This window comes from Anser brachyrhynchus, assembly GCF_964034855.1.
Source record: "Anser brachyrhynchus genome assembly, chromosome: 2".
Lineage (NCBI taxonomy): Eukaryota > Metazoa > Chordata > Aves > Anseriformes > Anatidae > Anser > Anser brachyrhynchus.
This window is the reverse complement of record NC_137695.1, coordinates 106,536,295-106,562,365: the sequence shown is the minus strand read 5'-3', so window position 1 is coordinate 106,562,365 and position 26,071 is coordinate 106,536,295. Positions and strand designations below refer to the sequence as shown.

General features: G+C 38.3%; 1 long non-coding RNA gene across 1 annotated transcript in view; it reads right to left on the bottom strand.

Moving 5' to 3' along the window:
• Positions 1–449: 449 nt before the first annotated feature.
• LOC308189834 overlaps positions 450–26,071 on the bottom strand; it is a 104,096-nt gene continuing 78,474 nt past the window's right edge. The window contains exons 3-4 of the long non-coding RNA XR_013946631.1: positions 8,622–8,721; positions 450–5,777 (exon numbers count right to left, since the gene is read on the bottom strand). This is a non-coding gene — a long non-coding RNA (uncharacterized lncRNA). The remainder of the gene's footprint in view (positions 5,778–8,621; positions 8,722–26,071) is intronic.

Here is a 26,071-nt window from a genome sequence, read left to right as displayed (position 1 = left end):
AAAATAAATACAGAACCTAAAATAAAACCAAAATACCCTGTGTTGAAAAAAAAAATGCATGCAAAGTTGAAAATGTACTTGGAACTATTGCTCTAACTATTAAATTTCTTTATCAAATTTTGACCTCCAGAAAAAAATATCAACATTTCAAAGGGGGCAATTGAAGAGGAAATGGTCTGCACATGATTGTGAGCCACCATCTAATTCGTGCATTAATGGTGATATCTTTCTTTCTCTATACTAACACAGCAGTTCCTGAGGAATGGGCAGACTAAGGGAAAGAGATTTGCACCTTGTGTTTTCAAACAGCTAGATCCCAAATCTAGATCTACTCAATATTGATTTGCCTTTTTGTACAAATATTGGTCCTGACACTTAACATCTGCAGGATTCAAGTAGATGCCTTTAGCACGGCTGCATTTTGATGTCTCATGACAGTTTGCCTGAGGAAGAAGCAGAGGACAAGCACTCAGATACCACAGAAATGAGTTTAATGTAAGAGTCAAAAGCAACATGCAGCATGATAGATATCTTGATTTAGCTACCAGACTTCAAAGTTATACGTAAAGTCTCAAACCCTTTTTTTTTGTAAACAGAAGAAACATCATTCAGTTTTAATAATAATAATAATAATAATAATAATAATAATAATCAGATGAAATTGAAAATACATTTACATGCAATTAATTCCACAAATTTGCCACTTAATGTTTAATTATTGCTCTCAGAATTTTAAGACCTTTTGTTTTCATTATTAGGCTATCAGCTGCACACTTATCAGGTCTGGAAAGGCTAGGTCATCATTTTTAAAACCACATTATACAAGGGAGAATTAACCACCACATGCAAACTGGCTTTTAAAGTTCAGGGTGCTGTTATAAAGGTCATGGTGATACTTAGTGAAAATTGAATCATGCAGTAGTCGATACAAAAAACCATATTGTCTTCCTTCAATAAGGAGCTTTTAATGCTGTGCCAGTTTATTTACCATCAAACTCTGCAAAGTCAGCAAGCTAATAAAGAATTTAGGATTTATGGGCCCTTTAATTCAGCATAGAAAAAATAGCCAGAAAGTGACAGACTAATAGGCCAATTATCTGAGGAATATTTTGTTTATTTGGCAGAAATTACAAGGAGATGCATAATAAAAATACCTTCAGTAACCAATTTATTTCTACATTAAAATAAACTCATTCACGACTACTGTGCTACAGAAAGTACCATTAAAATGTTCAAAGTTCCTCCCTGATGCCAAACAAAAATGCTTAACCAGGGCAATATACAATATTAATATTGTTTTATGGTCAATTTATGTCTAGACACAAGCAATAAGAGGTGGAAGGATACTACAAAAAATTACAGCTTCTATACAGGAAATAGGAACAAAGCCCCAAAGGACTGTATTTGCATTTGTCTTTTTCCAGATTTAGAAATTATTATTTTTTCCCTTTTAAGTATGGCTCTAAAATATTAGGTGTTTTCTTTGCATAAATGAGCTGTGGATAGGGAATAGTCTGACAGTTTTTTTATTAAAAATTGTCAGATAATTTTTTTTTATTATTATTTTTTTATTATTTAGACAGCAAAAATTAATTGTACTGCACTTCATACTGGATAACAAATGAACTTCATGAAACTAACCAAAAGTGTTCATAAATCCCAACTGATTAACATAATGTAAATTTAGAAGTTTAAGTTCTGCTGAAAATTAAAGAAATGCAGGCCACAAAGTCTATAAGTCTCTCATGTGGGTATCCCCACATTTTTTGATGCCACAGACTTTGCCATGAGTCATAAAAAAAAAGCACAAGCCCTGTTGTTTTTTTTATGTATTTATTTTTTAGACCATTTATGCATTAATAATCATAGGAAAGCATGATAGAGCCCTTTCCCTTATGAAAGAAAATAATAAATTCCCAATATATATTTCACAGATAATTAATCTAATACATTATCTCCTCTGGGCATTGACATTACTAAAAAAATATATAGATAAGGAGGTAGTAACTGCACAATCCCCTTAGTAGGTCATGGGAAAAATGTTATTAGAAAACAATACTTTATTCTCAGGCCTTTCTGAAATGACCAGTGACTCCAGATAAACTAATCTGGGGCATTTATCACCATTTAGGCATAAGGGTTTTGATTGTTGGATAATGTCCTCTTCATTTTCTAAAAATCCAGGATTCTTCAAGATTATAGAAGCTGGATATTCAGAAATTAAGAAATATGCACCGCTTTTCAACTTCTTGCCTGAAAGATTTCAGTTTGAGTTGGGAAAAGAAAAAAAAAATGAACTAATTCCAGTGGCCACCCCATAGCCCTTAGACCCTGCTTCTTCCCATGTACAAGATTTCAGGAAATCAAGATATTTGGTTCTTAGCAAAGTACCACATAGTCAACTCTTAAAATAAATTAAAAGTGAAAATAAAAATAAAAAATAAATAAAAATAAAATAAAATAAAATAGTACCTTGTTTTCCTCCAAGAATTCAAATTTTGGACCAGTTGCATTAGTGGCTGAAGTGCAATAACCAGTATTATCCTGTACAAATTGTGTTCCTTTGAGCTCCTGTTAGTCTCAAGATTATTTTTTTTTGCTTAAAGGAAATAACAACATAAGCTTAAAGAAAATGTTAATACTAAATTTGTCTGATTTTTAGTGGAATTTGAGAAAATGCAAGCAGACAGGGAAGTACACAGTGTCACAGCTTTGTTCTATATTGCTTTTTACATCACTTGTGGTTAATAGAGGAGGTTAAAAGAATTATTCTTGTGGTTTAAAAAAAAAAAAAAAGAAAGAATCAAACTATCCTTTCATTGCACCCTAACTGTAGGCGTAACGTAGAGAAATCTGACTGTTAAAGTGAACCCATACTAGAACTGTTGTTTCATACCTTTTTCCACTTTCATGTGTCTGCAATATAGTCATTTTTTGTGAGGAAACGGAGACACACTTTCATTAATCTACAGGGTGCTTCATAGGTGGGACAAATAATTTATGGCGTATTTCTCACAGTGGCAAATCTTACTGTCCATAGGTCAGAAAATCATTCAGGTTAGATGGACTTTTGGGGATCATCTAGCCCAGCCCTCAGGACCAGGACAAAATCTGATATGGATTATCAGGCCAGACATTAATACTAGAACTGCTGAGGAAGGTAGGAAGTGCTTCAAAAATACGAAGCAATAATGTTATGTTTTCAGACAGAATCTGATGTATAATGTTAACATAATACTGAGTATTATTCATTTGGAGATAGCAAAGCATAAAACAAAAAAAAATAGATTTCATAATTATGCCATATAATGTATCCATGCTAAATACAAAACTGAGTCCTCTTTCTTTGACTTTTATATCCTGCCTTGTACCTGCAGGTGCTAATGTTACCTACTGTGCTGATTTTAAGCACTCTTTTGTTGTCTGTGACCTGGCTCTTTGGTACACCATGCAGCAATCCCATCCATCTTGCATGGCTCACCATAGCCCATTTCCACTCACTGGAGCAGCAGAAGGTACAGAAAGGAAATACATGGGACAGGATGTAGGCACAGAAATGAAAGTAGTTTTCTTGAGAACCCGCAGAAACATAATGGAATGAGATGGAAGCATTCCTCAATTTATACAAAACCCTCGTATTGTTACATTAACAGATGCCCATTGTGTCTTTCAGTACAGCCGTTGTCTTCCTTTTCCCTCATCAAAATGTTTGATTATGGTATTCTGCAAACAACGTGTGAATGTGGTGATTTACAAATACAGGTGGAATCACCAATCTCTTTCTTGAAAAGACTACATAAAATTTAGATCTTTAAGTAAGGGTACTGAGTAATTTCCCAGAATGAGTCCACATAGCCATCAGTGAGGAAGGATGGGAAACAGCGCTGACATGCACAGCTCCAGTAACCCAAAACTTTCAATAAGCACACTTTTCAGTAAGCACCAGCTCCAGAAAGGAACTTTTACAGAGCAAGGAAAGGGTGCAAATACTTTAACCACTGAATAGCTGAAATTATGTTTATGAAGGAAAGACTCCACAAAGGGGAAACAGAAAGATAGAGATGCCTTTCATCAATGCATTTTTATATGCAATCATTTAACAATAAGCTCATGCAAAAATGCCTTACAATGAGACCTTTTTAGGGACTTAAGTATTTTCTCCTTGAGTTCAGGTGGGCAGTTCTGCCCTTGCCCAGAGATAGGAGAAAGCAGAGCTCAGTCCTGCAAGTGCCAGACGCTGGTGAGGGAGGAACCCCTCAGCTTCTTGTCACTCCTCTGTGCTTGGGAGGCAGGCAAACCGCGGGACCGCCGCCAAATGAGAGCGGTCCTTAGCAATGTGACTACTGTCATGGCTAGAAACCAGGCAGCGTCTTGGCAAGTTTCCCCATGCTACTCCATCTCAAGTGCCGCATGTAAAAGGGGTATTTTTTTTTTTTTTTCACCAGGGAAAGACCAGCTCTATCCACGTGCCTAATGAACTCCCGATTCCTTCAAAGAGGCTGTTGACACAGCTGCCAATTAACTCCATTTGTGATGCACACAAATGACTACAAAGTCTTTACACAAGCCAACCAGCACGTGGGCTTTCACTCATTACTGTCATAGGTTAAATTTAAGCTGGTGACAGGGAACAGATGTGAAAGGTTCTTTAATCGTGAGCTTTTCCAACCAGTGCTGGAAGTATTTCCTGGGATTTTTTTGAGGTCTATAGACCCAGTTTACTGCTGAAAAAAATGATCAAAGTCACCAAAGGTTTGTGTTTTAACAGTGTCCAAGCAAAAGCTGCTCCTTCCTGAACACCTTTGACATAACCTTTCTCCAGATCTTTTGAAGTACTGTTCTGTCATACAGAAGCCAAAGGAAGACTGGAAGTGTCCATGTCTCTTCACTGATTAGCCCCTAGGATGAGAGGTGGAGGATGGCACAGAGATCTAAGGAGCCTTCATCATTGTTGTGTGAGTCATCAAGAGCCAAAGGACAAAGAGATGGATCTTCTATCCTACTGAAGTGCATGTGGAAGTAACAGGCAGGGCACTTTTTTTTCTGATGTTCTCACCTTAAGAGCCCCAGATCCCTCTGCGATGCTCCCGTCATCTCCTCAGCTGATTCATGAACATAGATCATCTATGGCCACATTCTCAGGAGACGTTTCCACTGTTGTGCCTGTGCTTCAGACTCAAATTCCCTCCCTCCTTGGTCTGGTGTTAACCTTAATTTGTGTCTAAAATAGAGATGTGAATTTCCTCTTCTGTCTTCTTTAATTTGTGAATCCTCAGATATCCATAAAGACAAATACATTGTTAATACACTGACAAACACAAATACCTCCAGCATCTTTTACACTGAGAAAAATAATACAATGCTGAGTAAGGGCTCAATTTCTAAGGAGGGTGAGGGTCTGTCCTTTAAAAAATGGAGGAGGAATTAATACATACACATCAACTTCCTTCCAAGCATTTGGACAACAGATATCAATGTAGAAGTGGTGACGCGCTCGTAAAAGGGAGATCTTGACCCACTGGCTTCAGACAGAGCCAGGTGTCTGCTACACCCTTCCAAAGCTGTTTGCACTTCTGACCTCAGCAGCTGTTAGCATCCCACCATGATCATCTCGCCAAGCCACTTCCATGCACATCTGTGTCTGACAGGTTTAATTCTCCAGAGTACAGAAAAAACATTACAAGATGCAGAGATACCGCTGTTAATAGGTGTTCAGTTGGTGAGGCTGATGTTTTATTTCTTGATCAAGTATTTTCCTGGGAAAACAGCATTACGTTCTGCACAGAGAAGCAGAAAAGGGAAGTAAGTGAAAACTAGCAAGAGCATACAGGAAGATAGACTTCTGAAGCTGTTCTGAGGGTCTCCTTTCAGGCTCATCTGGTATGAGCCATGTTCACAAGAAACCTTCTGGAATATGGCCATGAAAAATTAACACAGAAAAATCAGATCTAATAGAGAGGAATAGACCACAATTTATACCTCTTTTGCTCTATTAAAACACATTAGGGCTATTTCTGCTGTTTCCTGGCTGTTTTGAAGATGAGGCTACTCACATCAATGAATCCTTCCCTGATGCATTGATTTAATTTTACTTTTCTTTTACTGGCAACCAGGTTAAAACACATATTTATGCATTAATTTCTAAGATCTTTGGCTCAGGCAAACTAATCTACATCTATAGAAAAACAAACAGCCAACAAATGGATTAATAGAGCAGTTGCCAAAACTTTTGGGCCTGTTGCTGAATAATTTTTTCCTTTCAGTTTGGACACTTGCCCACAGTCTTGAAAATTTATATAGCAAGTATAAACAATGACCTCCATCTTCTCTACTCTACTGAAAGCACAACAGTAAAAATAACAACAAAATAATTTTGCTCGAAATCCGCTTCCCATTTTTCTTGCTTTAAATCCATACATCAATGTTCACAGAATCACAGAATAATTTAGGTGGGAAGGGACGCCTGGTCCCAGCCCCATACAAAAGCAAGGCCAACTTCAAAGCTAGGCCAGCTTGCCCAGGGCTGTCTTCAGTCAAGTTTTTACTGTCTGCAGGGATGGAAATTGCAGTCTCCATGCAACTACTCCACTGTTTGAAGGGTCTCCAGTGTATGAGAATCCCAACATCTGATTGAAATATCTAGGTTTTGCAGCTTTTGTCCATTGCCTCTTGTTCTTTCACTGTGTCCCTCCAGAAAAAAAAAAAAAAAAAAAAAAAAGATGGCTTCATCTTTTTCACCAGACCTTAGGTAACAGAAGGCAGCAGTAAGATCCTCCCTACTCCTTCCCTTCTGTGGAATGAAAAAACAGGTCTCTTGGCAGCATTTCTTACACCAGGAAAATGTAGCACATCAGGAAAACGTGCTGGAGCACGAGGGCTCCGGCCCCCAGCCCTTGTGGTGGCCCTCTGCTGAGCTCAATGGCTTTCTGATAATGTCTATGCCAACTGTATCTAGGTACATTTCATAAATACTTATTGTAATCTAACATGATGAAAATGGTTTTGTGTTTACATCTGTGGGTGAATCTGGTACTGAGAACAAGTGAATGATCACCAGCAGCAGACAGACATTTTGCAACCAGAATCTCAGTTCACTTCTTTTCTATATATGTGGTACACCATGGCATGTCCAGTTCAGCATATATCTTGAGAGCACTAGGTACACATCAAGTTCTTTGGAAATTAGTTATGTAAAGCGAGCAAGTGTGCAAGAAGTCAAAACTGTAGGCCAAGGCCTAGGTGAAATTATCATCCTATTATTAAATGATGGATTTAATAAGCACTTGGCCCTCACTACATCATGTATCACAAAAAAATACAATGTCCCAATCACAGTCATATAGGAAATACAGAAAAACCAAAACCTAAACCTAAACTTCTCAGAAACAGCAAGGAGGAAGCTAGAGCCAGTGTTGCAAGGAGGAACATAAATGCATTTTTTTCCTTCTAATGCTTACCCATTGCTGCCAGGTACGACTATTTTGTAACATTTGACAACAAATTAAAGACCACAGACTTACTTAAAATTTTGTGCAAAAAAAGTTCTTCAGTGGTGGTGGAATGGCCTATTAACACACCACACCTAATTCGATGATTCATATTTCCATAGATATCACAACATATACAATTGTGCTAATAAAACATAGACATATTTTTCTAACACGGTCTGGCAATAATGAAGTATTAAAGTTAGAACAATGGATCAGTGTTGAGGTGATTGCAACTCTGTTGCAGTTCAGTTCTCTTTTGCCAGTTATGGTATAGCACTGACTAAACAGAAAGCAATTCCTGTATATTAGGCATTTTGAGACTAGCTATTGGAGCCAAATGGTGCAGTTAACCAAGGGATAGCATGTGAAAACAAAGGCATTTTTTATAATCCCGTTGCTAAGAATCAAATATTGCCCTGAGGACTACATTAAATGTTGTTTATTTGCTTTTTGGGTGTGTTTAGCAATATTTTTACATTAATGAAAGACTGAAGCCATCTATGCCGGGTCCATTTCTGTCCAGCTAGAAACACACATTGTCTGCATTAGTAATCCCAGACTCCAAAAAAAGCCATGCTTTCACCAAAGTACAGAAAAATGTTGAAGATCTGTTTTCTTCTCTCCTTTGCAAACAGATTTGTCTTAAATTCAGGCACTGAATTCATACTGATAGTTCATTTAATGTTTCTAATTTTTTTCAGATGTGTTGCTTGCTACAGTCCAGAAAGACAGATTTTCAGTCTCTTTACTGTTGCTTCTGTATAAGCTGTGAGCTTGTGGTTAGAATGTCAGCCACAGTTCCTATGTACTTATTATTTTATGGATGCTGTGAACACAGACCTTTTCTTGTATCTCTGACCTGACACTACTCTATTACTTATACAATTTAATCAAGAAAAAAAAAAAAAGGAAAGGGAAAAAAAAAACAAAAACAAAAACAAAACCCAGCTCCTTCAAGCTTTTTATCAATGTCAGCCTGGAAATTACTTTTAGAGAATGTTGTATTCACTTCATAAACTGCAAATATAATTCATTATAAATTTCTTAGGAGAGCAAAAATTAAAGTACCATAGCAATTACATGTTCACTATTATTCATTAACAAATAGCCAGTCCTGTTGTATACGTTTACCTGATGTGTATGTTTCTGCATACTTCATCAAAAATAATTAGCTGACATTATCTCTTTCTTTTCATTGGTTGGTGGGTATTTCAACGAAAATAACTATTTCCTGCAAAAAGACAAACACACACCTTTCTCATTGATTTGCTTTGTTTTGAAAAAAGAATCAATATATTAAAATGTGAGAAGAGTAGAATTGAATTCCAAGGAATATGAAGAGATGGAAGACTATGAACAGACGTTTCAAATATCTATTTTCTCTTTGTGGCTTAACTCCTGACAGAGGGATCATAGTTTCTTATAGAGTATTTTCTGAATATATACTCAGGATGACACTTCTTAAGCATTTGATTCAAATTTCACAGGTCTCTGACTCAGAAAGAAAATAAATGTCATGCCTTGTTGTTATGTCTGTATCTGAAGCAGAACAGCAAGGCAGAAAGGTAAACTTCACCCATTTGAAACCATTAGTTATATCTGAAAAAAATATTTAAACACAAAGAAAAAAAATACAGAGACAACTTTCCTACTTTTTGCATTATTTTTCAATTACAAAGGGATTTTTTTTTTCCATTTCCCCTCAAAAGTACAAATATTCATAGCTCTAGACTTCTGAAGAGTTAATTCTTCACATTACTCTGGTCTAGCACTAATATGGTGTTTACAGTCTGTTTGCACAATTTTACACTGAATATTATTTTGCAAATATGATATCATCTGCCTACCTAAAACCTTAAAAAAAACTACAAAGCCTGGAGTGTTATGTTAGATGCCTTGAATGTCAAAACTTTAAATAAGAAAACTAGAGAGCTAAGTAAGCTTAAATTATTCAGGCAAGAGAACCTTATGTTATGTGTACAGTGCATAAAATTGTTACTAAAACTAGCAGAGTTGTTTGCAATCACATCACAAATACTCCCTATAAGGTTACAATTAAACAGTTAATCCTATGCCAACTAAATTTTAACGCAACTACATGAAACTAGGAGGACTTTGACTAACACTGTCCCTATATGGTAATAATCATAAATTCTTAAGGTAATGTCAAAATAACATCAACAAAGAAAGGACAAGAAAGACCTCAATTTTCCAAACGAAAATTCATTTTGTTTCACAACTTCGGTTAGACATTGCTATCAAGTATCAATGACAATATTACATATTGTTCCATGCTAAAATCGTAAGTTTCAATGGCAAGTTGAAAATGTACTGTACATCTTACAGTGGCATTGATTCAAGATGAGTTCAAAAAAATGGTTATATATGGATATCTGTTGATGTTAGATTAATACTAGAATTTAAATGCAGACTAGATAAAGATTCCAATTCAGTTAAATCACACACATGTCTATCTTTTCGATCAAAGCTAAGGGTTTCTTCACAGCTGCTTCATTTCAGTGTACAAGGGACAGAAGGGCTTATTTCTAACTCTGCAGTAGTTCTGGATCCAAAGTTTCCATGTGTTTGGATCTTAGATTTGGGTCCTGGCCCACTTTTGCAACATGTCAGAGCAAAGCCATGAGATATTGAGTAAAAGGGGACTCTGGAATTCCAAAACAAAAGTATTTTAAAGCATAATTGGAAATATTATCAATTATCCCCTCTACACTATACTCATTGTTTCAGTGGGTGCCCTCGGCATGACCCACTTCCTGGTGTGAACATTTTAAAAGGGGACTGGAGCTAGTGGAGTATCTGTGGGCATTTGGGTGACTGTTTTCTGTGGCAGCAATGCTGAGCAAATGCTTTATTTATAACCTGTTTCTAATATCTCATGTAGCACAAAAATGTTTTGGCAAAATTCACAGGTATGCATATTATTTTTAAAATTAAAGTATTTCTGGTAACTGGTCATATTTCAATAAGTGTTTCTGACTAGGTTTTAAGATACACAAGTTGATAGTGTTTAAAATATATTTACTTAGTATTTATAGCGCATAACTTCCCTAAATAGTAATGTGATATTTTATTTAGTTTAGATTCATTTTTATGCTAGAGCAATGACCTCACTGTGAGAATATACCACTGCAATATGGTAACACTGTGACACTGTGACTCAGTCCAAGCCTAGTCTGTACAAAGATGCAGTTATGATGTCAGAGCAGCTCCAGTGAAAATCCAAGAAGACCTCCCGTATGACATCAAACAAATAAACAAAAAAGCACCCAGAGATTATCCAGGTTCATTCACATGAAGTAACGTGTGATTTATACCTTGCTCTTTACTTAAGTACTGACATTTCACGTGCTAAATCTTTCTCACTCTCAGAGATAAATGGTCTGCCAGTATGACCATGAAAGCATAATGAAGAGTTGTCTTTGGGTCCAAACACAGTTGTCATCCTGGCTTTAAGAAATGAAATGCCGTTGAATTTAATTATCCACGTGGTACCTCCTCATATTTAATATCTCTTCCCCAGAGTATATCTAATATTCTTTACTGTATATTTTAGTATCTTCCAGCTTCCAAAGTACACCTGCAGGCTTATCAGAAGAACACATTATCTATTTTCCAATTCTTTTCAAAATAACCTCCTTATACTTTTGCGCACCCATACAAAAATATAAAGTCTTCTTGCTCAACCTATTATTCCAAGGAAAATACATAGCTATCTCCCAGAAGGTCTTTGAAAGGGTGAAAAGTCAGTACAGTTTAAGTGATTATTTGAATTTCCTAATTATTGCATATTTTACTGCAGATAAAAAGATATTACATGAAACTGTACTCTGGAGTACAGTTCTTTTGGTACTTTATTTTCTACATCCGTACAGAGATGCTAATATAAAAATTGGAAATGTGACATAATGGAATTAAATGCAGTCAAGCTAGGTAATATTGGAAATGTTTCTGCAAAGTGAAAAGTGAATTTGATTAAAACGAGACCTTAACTCAAAAGTACTGGTCAGCTCCAAAAAGTGACTAGAAATGAAATTGAATTACTGGACCTCAGTGACTGCTAGCAAACACACCACATTATAGCTGAAGTAGATTCCAGACCTGTCAAGGGAGACAAAAACTGAGCCTTCTTGTGTGCATCCCACATGTATGCGTGTGCATTTCTGATGAGAAATAAAGATCCTTCCAATGGGTGCATGCCAGTGAAACTGATCAGCTCAATAATACACAGTATGTTAAATAGCTATGCAGATATGAGAAAACTTTTACATGACAAGTTTCTTCTTCTTGTTTATTTGTCTCTCCAAGAGTAAGAAGAAACTAAAAAGAACCCAAGACATGTTTTTATTATGGAGACTTCTTTTGAAGTTTTATTCTAAACACATAACAAAATTCCCTATACTGAGCGAAGTGATGTCACTGTGATGTTTTTGGACTTTCTCAAATCACTTCAGAATGTCCTTTGAAGTGTACTGCAAGAGCTTAGAAAGTTTTGCAGATGAAAGTAGCACTTTAGAATTCACATGGAAGGCTATTTCTATTTTACTTTGCCATTTTCTGCACAGCAATTGCTAGCTGAGAATAAACAAGAAATACCTCTAATTTGTCTCAAATCAAATGATGGGAGTTTCAAGAGTCTTACTGGTTTCTTTTAACTTTGCCCTAGGCTAACATAATTTAAGGCTTCTGCTGAAGTCTGGAAACAGATACGAAGTTGAACCAAAATACTTCTACAGCAGTGCTGAATTCCATAACCTGTCTGGACAAAATACTCTGTTGCAAGAGGCTCCATTGTTTTTTGTTCTGTTTTGTTTTCCAAATAGCATATTCTTTCTTCAAAAATCATTCTTCAGCAGGAAACCTTAAAGGTGTTAATAAAAAAATGTGCCTTTAATTTACAATCATCAAAAAATATTTTTTTTTCCTTCTTCAACATTGTAGGTATTTTAGCAGAAACAACAAAAACATTTTGAAGAGGATTTTCTGTTGAGGAAAAAATATTCTGATTCATTTTATCATCTCAAAGGCCATGTCAGTGTAAATGCAAAGCCTAGAGATAAAAAGAGAGGAGGGGAAAAGCAAGTCATTCTCTCTCTCTAAGTAGCTAATGTAAATCTTATAAGAGAGCATTGCTTCTCCCTAACAGCTATGAAATAAAGCTCACATTGTGACAGACAACTAATACAACTAATATACCCCAACAGATTTGAATTTTAAAAGTATGCAGATCAATTTTAATTAGATTAAGTCTTTTGCAGAAAATGTTTCCATTTCCCTTGTAGCTGATAATCTCATATCTCATAATCTCATACAATTAAATGTAGGTGATCCAATCGAGGTGACAATTTTTTACCACTTACTACATATGCACACATACACAGAACTCTACATACCTCAGTAAGTTGTAAGTGCTGTATTTTATTAATATCAACCCATCTTAGTAACAACATAAATGGCTGATTATAAGGAAAGGTTAACACGTTTTTCATAGTTTTATAACACTGTGTGCTATCGTGATGATATTCAAGCTCTACATAAAACAGTGACAAAAAAAAAGTTGACAAGCAACACAAAATGGTCAGCTACGTGATAACATTTGATTTTCAAGTAGTTTGTTTTACTTGTTTACATTTTTAATTAATTTCACATACAAAGATTAAAATCAAGAATATGCTGTTCAAGGTTATTGTCTAGTAGACACAAAGGACTAAATCTGCAAGAAAAACAGAATGATTACATGCCACTTTCTGTCAGTACAATATCATTCTGTAGGGAATGGCATTTTCTGCATGAAACTACAGTAATTTCCCATTTAGAAAAATCTCTTGTAGCAGAGTAATCACACATCTGGTGCTCTTTTCACTTTCAAATCAATCTTGCTAAATTCTAATGCTCATCAACAGTATTGCTAATTACATGTTATACTTATCTTTTAGGTAGGCAGGAAATACTGACGCTTTTAATCTGAGGAATTTGATAGCATAAGGCTACAGTTTTTGTGTTTTTATTTTATTTTTTTTTCCCCTCAGTTAGAAACCGTCAGCCTCAGAAATAAGATTGAAATTTAAAATATTCCCTGAGTCCAAGGGTAGCTGACCTGGCCAGCCATAGGTGCAGGGCATACACAGTCTCTCTTTCCAGGCTTCTGCACTGCATTACTACACTTCCACTCAGTGAAGCCTAGACACCATGGCACACACACGGGCACCTCCAGGCATTTAAATTTGAAGGCCTTGATCCCAAACTGCATCCTGCCCAGCACAGTTTATTATGGCCTCTGATTTTGTAAAGAGACAACTGTGGACACCAGCTAGACATACTAAAATCAATAATAAATATAATAATAAAACACTGTTGACTTCACAATAGTGGTGACAGATCTATCTCAGGCTTTTAATCAGACCTCAGGAAGGCAATTTTTAGCTGTGGCTTTGAATGCTGTCTATCTGAAGAGAGCAGCTGAATTCCTCAGTCAAGAGGTCTCTTTGTAAGGAGTTGACACGACTCTTCAGGTTCTGGCATCCCAAGGAAGTGGCAGAAGCTAATGAGCAGTCCCGAGCCTGATGTCTGACCTCCAGAGACACACTTAAGTATCTAGCATCTTTTATGCTGAGCACTAGGCTGCTCTGCATCATCCTTCAGAGGCACACAATATTCTCTCTTCACTCCTTAAGGTGCTTCCCTGCCTACCTTAGACAGCCTGAGTTACCTTGTGTGAGCTAGTTATTCACCTATCGCTGGTCTTAGCAAGGATCACATTTGCTTCATGTTGCCTAGCTCCCTCCTCAAGGAAACTATGTATGCACTTACCATTTTCTTACTGCTACACATGCATTTCTGTGAGTTTGTGACAGACAAAACAAGGCTGTAGAAGTTTGTCTGAAATTCAGTTTGGAACACGATGAAAGAAAGGGAAAATCCCCTCTAGTTCAGTACCAAGATTAGAGGCAATTTTTCCAGCAAATAGATTTTTATTTTCTTTTGTCTCTGGACAGACGATGATGTTGAAATTACTCAAACCAAAAAAAAAAAAAAATTAAGTCAGATCAAGGAACCAAAACCAACCAGTTTAGGCCAATTTCATTTTAAACATCACTGAATAGAGGAAATAACCCAAGTACCATACAAAACATTTCTATTTTTTTGAAAACTGCATTTTCAAATGAAATGTGAAGAATTTTCAAATGAAATGTGAAAATGAAATTTCAAGTGAAATATTTGTAGGTAGTGTTTTTCAACTATACATTTCCAACAAGCCCTATTGCAAATGTATGAGATCCTAAAACAGTAGGGCTAGGGGAAAAAAAAAAAAAAAGGCAAGAAATCATCTACTTCTACGTACTGGAAAAGGATCAAGTACAGATATAAAAATTAGATATAAAAATTATTTGCAATCATAGTGAAATAACCTTTCCATCAACTTGTTCTCATCTGGCAATGTATCATCTACTACTGGTTGCAGCTTATGGAAAAGGTCTTGTACAAAAACAATGTGCTATGCCTAGGATCACAATAAACTTGCTTTTTTTTTTTTTTTTTTCTTCTGTTTCTTAGTTCAGCTTTGGGAAAGGCAATCATAAGGAAAGAAGAAGAGGAGAGGGATGAGTACAAAGTGCTCCCTTCTAAGAAAGGTTTAAGGTGATGTTCTTTATAGACATTCAGATCAAATAGATATCAAAAACAAATAAGTATGAGTATCTTCATCCTACTCTACACTATACTGAATATATTGTCACAGAAGTCATAACAAACTGCCTCTCCTACATCTCTGGACACACACACAAAAAAAAGAGAGAGCTTACAGCCACAAAGGAGAAAGAGAATTTCATAATTCTTAAAGCTCTTTTTCTCCATGTGCTACTTTCATATAGTCTTCCCTTGAGACATGTGAATTTTTGTCTGTAAAATAGATTGTCTTCGCTTTTAATTCTCTCTAGTTTTCTTTAATATAGGAAAAGAAATGAAAACATGTTCTCATTTCAGCATTTTATCCATCTGGAAAGTATAGGTTTTCCTCTGTGGCATACCAGTGACCATAAGAATGGAAACACAGACAAAAGTAGGTAGTTTACTAAGCTCTTAAACCCATTTTAATTAAGGAAAACCTACTGAGCTCAGCTTTTAAACACTCGTCTGTATATGAGATAACATAAAAAGAGGAGATCCCTGTGCTCACTTCCTGATTCAAAACCTTGAAAATTTGTCACTACATTCAGTGTACACAATTTCCAGTGACCAGAGTGCTCTGCTGCTCACGATACAAAAAAGACAAGATAATACCTTACAGCTTGAAACACTTTGGAATGGGAGCTAGCTAAAAGAACGATAAAGGAGTATTAGAGTTTGAACATAAAGGAGACTAAAAATCCTTACTAAGTTGGGTAAATATGAGTAATCTACACCATTGGGAAAAAAAAATCTTTAAAAATAAATAAATAAATAAGCTTTAAAAATAGAGAAGCACTGAGACTTCATAGAGGGATTGAGAAATGGACCACAGTAACTAAAAACAAGAAAACAAAATCACCCTGACAAGTAAGAAGAATATATAGAGCTGCCCAAGATTCCTTAGCCACTCATATTGGAATTGCTGGACAGGTGGTGCAGTATAAAACTGACTTCTCAGATTAGCCATCAATGGATACCATATACCTAGACTACCTACAAATGCAGCCTGCAAAATCAGTGTGCACTATTAAGATATCAGAGTTGTTCATCTGAAGGGCAAATACAGAACTAAGTGTACAATATTGTCATGCTCCATTAACTTTGAGCGTACATTATGCTTCTAAAATTAAAACATACTGCTCAGTAATCAATGGAGAGCGTGGAATATATTTCTAAGAATCATCATCTTATAATAACTGAGACAATGTTGGCCCAAAACTGAAGAAAATGTATTAAAAGAGGAAAAGGGAAGAAAGGACTGTGCTGAATGACAGGAGGTGTTGGAGTTATATGCAGCACAGGTAGGGAAGCTAATAAAAAAAACACCAGTGGCTGTTAGGTTAGCTGGATGTTTGCCTGCTTGGAGTCAAGGCTGGGGATAATGCTGGAGGGAGGTGACGGTGAGCATCCCAGCATTCAAACAGCAGGTACTTGAGGAGCAGAGCGGCAAAGCCTGGGCCTTGCACTGACTTCCAAAAAACACTTGGCTGAACATGGCTGTGGGCCATTATGGAAAAGATTAATTTTGTTGCTAGCACTGCTAAAATACACTGATGAAGAGGTAAAATCTTCAACACTGGACATAGACAAGCTGTGTTATCCAGTTTCAGCAGCACAAACGTCAATCATCTACCTCCCAGCATTTTTCTGTTTTACCTGAACAAAATAAGCAGATATTATCTGAGTGCCAAAACTTTCAGGATGAATAGACATACAGATCAACTTATTCTTCATCTTCTGGACAGAGGTCCTGCTCAAAATGTGTATATTCACAGTCCTACTTCTAAACAGTGAAAACAAAGGCCTGGAAAAGGCTGAAATGTGAAGACCTTCAGGTTACAAACAGTTGCCTGTGCTCAGCTGACACATCTCTGAGTGTCTCAGATCAGAAAGAACTGGAAAATGTATGCAGAAATAATGCTGTTGACACAGCCAAGAGGATGAAGCACAACTTTAATATTTCTCTTGCAAGAAGCTTCGTCCAGAAGCCTGGCAGCAGGCCAGAAAGAAAACTGGACAGGAAGAAGCTTGATAACACAACAGCAATAGCACAGGAGAAGGATGAAGATGCTGCATACTAGCATGCAAGGCAGTGCCAGAAGGAAGGAGCAACGTAGGATTCTGTGATGTTCAGACCATGGGATGGAGGTACAGTCTGATACAGGAAAAGGCCTTCTTACCAGTGTATGTAAAAAAATTGGCTCACACAGCACAGCACTATCAAATGACAGCCATCTAACTGACATCCTGTGACACCAGTTCCCAAGTCCTGAAACAGCTGCTATGGTCAATAGAAGTCTTATCAAAAGACCCTAGAAACAATAGACCCCCATAGAAGGATCTCTGTTGCTTCTCTATGGTCTTGGATCAGGCCCAGAGAGCACAGTTATCACACGGCATATATATGTCCTGATGAAACTCATTGAGAGTATTCATACAACTATCTAAAAATAGGTCAAATTTTCTTCTCTATGAAATAATTCAGTCCCACTATTTGTGTCAGGGCCTTGCATGCACCAGTAGGCCTTAATGGACCACACCAGCCTCATCAAGGCCCACCACCCACATGCCCACTGCCTTTTCATCCTGAATCCCCATTTCAGCTCAGCAGCCTCTCCCTGACAGAGCTACACCATACAACTGTCAGTCTCCAGCCCTGTCTCTAGCTCTGTCTCGTGTTGTTCTTAATTGGACTCCCTGGATGAACCCCATCCTGGGCTCATCACCTCATCTTATCTTGACTGCTAACTATGCACAGAACCTCTCACTGCCACCAGTACATCGCTGCTCACATGCTGTGGGACTACACGTTCTCGGTGTCATCCCCTGTATTGGGACTGCCCTTCACTCATTCTTTTTTGTGGAGCAGTCTGCCCTTACTGCTCCTTGGCAATTACCATTACACCAAAAGCACTCTTAAATGAAATACCTCTCTGAAGGGTCAAACCCTAGAGAAGAAAAAAAATGGTTGCATTGCCAATTCAAGAGGAAATGAAGCTGCACATTTAATATCCAAGTAAGAGAACTGCTGTGGCACCTCCAGATATTCCAGACTGCATAAGAAATCAATTCAGAAAGAGAGTGGGGAAGTTAATACTTTGGAATACAGTGGCTATACTGTATAATCTGAATAAACATTGAATGTCTTTCCCCACCTTTCAGCAAAGATTTAATGCAGGAGTCTGTGGTGAGCTGACATAATACTGAGATTTCATTTTATTTATAAAATACACCACAGATCATTTATTAATACATGAAGTATCATAAATAATTAAAACAGTTCTGCAATTGTCAAAATCAATGCACAAAATATATTAGCTGTTTTTTGCACTTACACTGTTTATTTGCTTACTCTAATTTGGAAAAGACTAGTTCACAATGGATTGCATCAGTAATGATGTTCTTCCATAAACATATTTTATAAACTAAATTATCTGTTAGTAAAAAATCTAGAGAGCTAGTCATACTCTGACAAATTCTCTCTTGTCTTCAAAAACAAAACCAAATCTCTCTGGTGTCTAATCCTAGAACTTCTTGGCTCATGGAAATTTTCTCATAAATGTTGATGGAGACAGCAGATTACATCCAACAGGAATTTTACATGAATGAGGACTTTGTGAAATGTATAGGTGAAATTTTTCTTGTCGTCACATGAATGTGCATCAGAGGAAAGGATAAGAAATTCCCTCCTCTCCTTTTTCATGGCTCCCTTTTGCAAAGCCTATGCCAGAACAAGCTACAAACAATAATCCATGCAATTTGGAAAAAGCTGCACACCAAAAGATTTTTTTTTTCATACAGAATGATTTGTTTTATAAAACTTAGAAATGTTCCCCAGTACGTTACTTACCAGAGCATTACTTTCTAACTATGCTCAGACATACACGTGTGTCTCTTTTATAGCATCCTTCTAATGTTCATTAACTTTGGTCTTAGGGGGATATACACCCAAGAGATGGTGTGAGGGGAAAGAGAAGGAGGAAGAAGGAAACCTGTCCAAGTCTTCCTAAGCAGCAGCCATCCAATTAATCAACTGCAACCTGTGAAAGGGCATAAACCACACTTGTGTCTTTGTATACCAGCTACTTCCCAGGAGGCATTTTCTTACTGCTCTGGCATAACTTGGCATGACTGGACAGCTACCAACGCAGGAGAAGGATGAATGTCTTTAAGTCCCACTGAGACTAGAATAAGATTTTGTCCGTACATTAAATTTTAGCAACTTAAACTCAGGAAAAATCCACTGCAAGAATAAATCTATGTAAATACACTGAATTCCATAAAATGGCAATGATTTAGGGTAGTTAAAGATCTTTGTTACTTAATAGTGTATTTTGATTTCCAAATATATCTCACTTGTGCACCTTTGGTTGAACTATGTTATGGCTTAGTCATTCTTTGGAGGTAGCAACCACAGTCATGTCATTTCATATGTTATGACCTAATATAATTCACTTCAAAACCTGCGGTATAAAATACCACTGTAAGAGCTTGAAAGTAAATCTTTTGCTGATAGAATGCAGGCAGCAAAATCAGAAAGCACCTGTTTTTTCTCTAAGATGATTTTTGGACTTTACTTTCTCCAAAGTCTCTCACATCTGGGCTGTTTTCAAGTCTTGCTAGTTTCCCTTTGAAATATCTCCAAATATAGTCTATTTTCCTTGTCCAGATTTACCCAGTTGCTAGTCATCTCCCATCCCAATTGTTCTGTCTTCCAGGTGTTAACTTTGTTTCCCAATATTAAGCTGGCTTCCCCAAACCCATTCAAAATGCTGCTGTCAAAATTACCTTTTTGCTTTATGACTTTTATCATGATGAATCATGTGCTTCCTCATTTATTTCTCCAGCAAGAAAAAGTTTTCTCTCTCACATCATCTTCTGCTGTTTGGAGTAACTGAGATACTCTCCAGACTTTTTAACAAACCAAACACAGCATAAAGTACTTCTTGAAAAAAATAAAATAGTTCTGGTCAAGGTTAAAACAGTCTAGCTAAAGACTAGACTTCGATCACTTTATTTAATTTTTTTCCATTATCATTTCTTTTAAATGAAAATGAACAAAAATATTTCCTTGCACATTCAGACACACAAAAATGTTATTTCAAGAAGCAAAGCCACAGCATCTTTCATAGTACTCTGGGTTCTCTTTACAGGTACTATAGGACACCTAGAACCTGCCTCACATTGGGGCAAGCCTGACAGCTTCTCTGGCTGGGGCACTTCAGCTTTGTATCATGGAAGAGAGCCTGTCTCCCTGCTCCCTGGGAACTGGGTGCATGGCACAACGGACTGAAGCTAGGAGGAAAAGCTAATACAGTAGAGCATCATGCTGCTACTGACAGGGACCTCAACAGGATGGAAAAAAACAAACAAAAAAAAAACAACCAGGCAAATAAGAACCTCCTGATGTTCAGCAAAGGCAAGTGCCAACTCCTGCACCTCAGGAGTAATAATCCCATGCACCAGCACAGGCCAGGACTGATGTCTGAAAAAGCATCTTTACAGAAAAGACTTGGAGGCACTAATGACAGCAAGGTGACAGTAAGCCAGCAATGTGTCTTTGCTGCTAAGTTCAAGAGCCATGGAGATACTGGAGGGAGTTCAGCAAAGGGCCACAAAAAGGACTAAAGGCTTAGTGCGTCTGTCATATGAGGAGAGGCTGAGAGATGGGACTCTTCTGTCTAGAGAAGAGAAAGTTCAGGGGAATCTGATCAAATTACCTGATGGAAAAGAATAAAGAAGATCGAATCGGTGACAGGACAAGAGGTAATGGGCACAGCTTAAAATACAAGAAATTCCATTCCACAAGTTAAGAGAAAACTTTTTTTACCATAAGGGTGATTTAACACTGAAACTGCATGCCTAGAGAGGTTCTAGAGAGAAGTTGTGGAGTCTCCAATCTTGGAGATATTCAAAACACAACCAGGCACGTCCCAGAGCTAGCTGACCCTACTCTGAACAAGGGGATTTGTCTGGGTGATCTCCAGAGGTGCCTCTCAACCTCAGCCATTCTGTGATTCTGCCAAGTCTCTGCTCTAAAGAACAGGAATAGCTCAAAAAAAGGAAAGGCTGAGAGACATCCGCCTCCTAAAAGCTTTGTGTGTCATCCTTTCCTGTGATATGAGAGCCTAAAGTGCCTGGTTCAGACCAGGAAATCAAGGCAGTGCCCAGACAAATACGTGTCTCTCCAACCCCCGGAAGAATCTCTTCTGGACCAAGGCATTTCTCTGTCCCTGAAGCACCCCATGTTAATCTTGCCTGATAAACTTTTCCAAAAAGATACACTTCTATAGAGAACACTGACATGTCCAAAACATCTGCCAAAAATATTCCAGTCAGGTGCATAGATAAGTATTTCATTTCCTTCTTAAGCATATTGTGAAGTTCGTGTCATTAATCATTAGAAAGCATTGGCAGAAAATTCTACAGTGCAAGGCAAGATGACTACATTATACACTTCCATACATCTGTCTTATTTAAAATTTGTTTGCACCTTCAACACAAAGTAAGGACGGGACCTGTTACCCAGGCCTCTTAACCACAACAATCCATTTCTTTACTAGGTCTATCTGCTTCTGGTAAACGGAAAGGGATAGTCTTGTCGTACTATATTGCTTGTTTAAACAGAAACAGTGCATCTCAACTGTAACTGAACTTTCTGATTTTCTATAATCTTGCACCTTCCAACAAAATTTACTCTCTTCCTTCTACTTCATTTTTCTTTTTTATCATATTCTTTACATACTTTTCTTGAGGTTGTACTGAAAATCTCTGGAATGTGTTCTGATGTATGTATCCGTGATGGTTTTACCCTGCTGCGCAGCTAAACTCTGCCAGACCACCCTCTTACTCCCCCTCCTCAAATGGAAAGGGGGAGAAAATATGATGAAAGAGCTCAAGGTTTGAGATAAGGACAAGGAGATCACTCAATAGTTATCATCATAAGCAAAACAGACAGCATAGGAAGATTAATGTAATTTATTGCCTATTGCTAACAAGCTAGGGCAGCGAGAAACTTTAAAAAAACAACCAGACAACAACAACAAAAAAACACCTTTCACCCCATCCGCCCTCTTCTACTTCCTCCTTCCAAGCGGCCCAGTGGAATGGGGGCTGTGGGCTGTCCCTAATGCTTCACCTCTGCTGCTCCTTCATGATCACTCTCTGCCCCTGCTTCACATGGGGTCCCTCCTATGGAATGCCGTCCTTCCCAAACTGATCCTGCGGGGGCTGCCCACAGGCAGCAGCTCTTCAAGAACTGCTCCCACATGGCTCCGTACCATGGGGTACATCTGTCGGGAACAAAATTCTCCAACATAGGCCCCCCACGGGCAGCTGATCTTGAGGAACTGTTCCCGCATGGCTCCATACCACGGGGTCCATCCCCCAGGAGCAAACTGCTCCAGCACGGGTCCCCCACGGGCGGCAGCTCCCCCCAGACCCCCTGCTCCTGCGTGGGCTCCTCTCCACGGGCTGCAGCTCCGGCCCGGGGCCTGCTCCTGCGGGGGCTCTCCATGGGCCGCAGCCTCCTCCAGGCCACATCCACCTGCTCCACCGGGGGCTCCTCCACGGGCTGCAGCGTGGAGATCTGCTCCGTGTGGGACCCATGGGCTGCAGGGGGACAGGTTGCCCAAAGCCCCATGCAGCCTGGCTTTGAACACTTCCAGGGATGGGGCATCCACAGCTTCTCTGGGCAACCTGTTCCAGTGTCTCGCCAGCATTATAGTAAATAATTTCTTCCTTGTATCTAGTCTAAATCTATCATTTTTTTAGCACTCATCTTGGAAGAGGTATTAATTTCTGTATACATAGGTGGAAAATAGTTCTGACTTTTTGAGTGTGTAGTACAAACAACATGCAAGATAGCCAGATGTGCACCAATCTTTTTATATTGCTGCCAAAGATTATTAGTCAAAGCTTCTTCATAGAAGTTAATCTATGAGAATTCAAATACAATAGATAGCAGCTGTGAGCAAGGGTCAAAAATCATTGCGTTGCTTCATCCTTTGCTGCATGTGGAAGGGCTCTGCACAGTTCCCAACTCATTACTTTGAAGAGACACTGACACATGTTTTGCTGCAGAAGTGTAGTAGAGAACTCCTAACGTTGGCTTTAGTACAGGGGTTTTCTCATGTCAGACTTCCAGCTGAAACGTTAAGAGTACAGATGTTGAGCTGCTGCAGCAAAACAGTCACACAACAGTAAGCAAGTTTAGCATTTTACTGCCTCTGTACACACCTAGCTCTTCATGATCAATCTCATTTATCCTTTTGCCCATAACTATTTCACTGAGCACTTTTTTATTATTATTGTTTTGTAACAGAACAGGGCCTTTAGAAGCTGTAGGTAATACAGATAGCTGTCCACACATTAAGTGGAAATAGACAGCCTTTCAGGTAATCTTTTTTTTTTTTTTTTTTGATGTGTAAGGCACTGGGGCAATCCTGGTCTGACTTACGTTGACTATGGAAGGATGCATACCCTAGCTGAATCCTGCATACAGAGGCATAAAATGGGTGAAAGCCAGCACTCCTCTTAATCACTTTTACTCTTGTGCCCTGACTTCCACAGAGAACTATGTGGACCAATGACCCAGAGAAAAGCTACAGTGAACTTCAGCAGGTCCTTGACTGACATCGACGACAGCTCGAGGCCTGTTCCACAATATACAATGGCAGGTCAGAGTTTTAGATGAAGCCCTGTTTTACTTGGTGACTTTCATTTTTGTGAAATATCATACCAAAACCTAACAGTGGAAATAAAAAAGCAAGCATATCTAGAATATTTAAAAGGGAATCAGAAGCAGTACTTGTAGTTTAAAAGACATACAGCCTGTGTCTTCTGGAAAAGAAATCCAGCTTTAAAGAAGGGTCCTTATTTTATTTCACACATACTCAATGCCAGGCAAATCAAAGCTTGCTCTTCTCTCAGCCTACTCCTAACAGCAAAGCCAGCACGATTGTGACAGTGCAGTAGGCTGGCTGAGGTATTATATCAGATTGATATATTTCATACAAAACAAATAAGTAAGTACTCTGTAGGTGTCTACAGTCTAAGATTTTTAGAACAAATACTATCTTAGATTTTAATTTAGCAATATGCAAAAGGTATCCTAAATTCAGACAGGTTAAAAATAAATCATTTAATGGAAACAACAAAGGGGAAAAGCATTCACCAGTTAAAAAAGAACATGCTGCTGAACACGTGCTGAGGTTAAATGTGGGTTTTCCCTTCTCCCTGTGATTCAGTCAGGCAGTCACACACACAGCCTTCTTGTATTGTAATGCAGCTTCAAAGACACCGCAGTATGTACACCTTACAGACCATTTTCTGTTTTAACCTACCTCTCACAGTTTCTTATGCTACGTATCTTCAATTGTATGTGTTGTGTTTTTTTTCTATAAACAAGCAATCAATTATAATATGCAGAAAGCAGTCTACGTCACTTATCCAAAATATTTATAATTTGCTGTGACAACGTTCAGAGAATTGGGAAGGAAGGTTAAAAAGCAGCACTCATATGTAGAGAGGAATATGTCACCAAATGCCAGTTTTCAAGTACATCTCTACAACTGGTATTTTAAAATTATTTTTACTTTAGTAGGGGTGAGGAGCAGTCTGAGCTCATCGAGAGACAGAGAAAGACGTGTGGCACTCTGAGGACAGCAAATCAAACGTAGGAATCAGCTGCACAGCTAAAGGAACACTACACCGCCCTCACCCTGTCTCACCACTCCTATTTTTTTCCATCCTCCCTCCCCAGAAATCTGGGGATGCAACAGCTCCAGCAGCTGCTGCCAGTGCTGACCTCTGGTGAGTTCATGCTTTCCTCTTCAGAGGAACGCAGACCACAAGATTTTGCCATGACAGCTTCTCAACTCCCTCATTTTCTACACATGGAAAACAAAACCGAAAGGAAAGAGCTAGAGGACAGACTTTTCAGGTGCTCATTCCTCAGGATGTTGCTCCTACACCCATTTCACGGCTTATCCAGGTAACGACACATCTGTGCCAGCAGGGCAGGCTGCCCAGCTGTGTCACAGTGGCTCCAGTACTTGACAATAGTGAACTAATGGTTTGTAAAAGGGTGCAGTAACATAACCAGCACTGCACAAGCAACCCTCTTACAAAAACAGCTCCTTGCCAGAATGTATGTGGCCATGTCTACATGTGGTCAGTTCCTATGTGAACCAACTTTGCTTTCACCCCATACATCAATGCACTACTTTTATATCGTACAGTTTTTCCTCCACCAACCTGTCAGACAGGACTAGCACAATCCTGACTTTTGGATCCACACTTCATGTACTCAGTAATGGTCATCACAGCTTCCACCTCTACAATACGGACAGCAGAGTTTGGAGAACAGATGAATCCCACCTCATGTGAGCCCTACAGTACTTGAGCTCATGAGACTGAACTAAAAAGAGCGTAACAGCAACAACTGAGGTACAGTTTGTGGTGGTTTTACTCAGGTGTGCAGCTGAGCTCCACCACAACTGCTCTCCCACTCCCCCTCTTCAAAGGGAAAGTGGGAGAAAATCAGATGAAAGGGGCTCAAGGGCTGAGATAAAGACAGGGAGATTACTCAACAATTATTGTCATGGGCAAAATCTTACCCATCTAAGCATGTACTGGTGACACAGGCCCTGAAACAGCGTGGTTAAAACATGGAAGCTTTAAACTGTGACTGTAGACAGGTCAAAGAATTTCCAAGCAACTGGCAGGATTGCGCACTTCATTTCAGGAGTTTTACTGCAGGCTAGACCCCAGTCCCATGGGCTGAACCCCTACAAGCAGGTAGAGCACTCATTTGCTGGTTTACTTTGGTCTAAACTAGAGTCTGACCCAAGCACTCTGGGACTTGCTTGCAACATAAGCAGAGAAGATTGGGA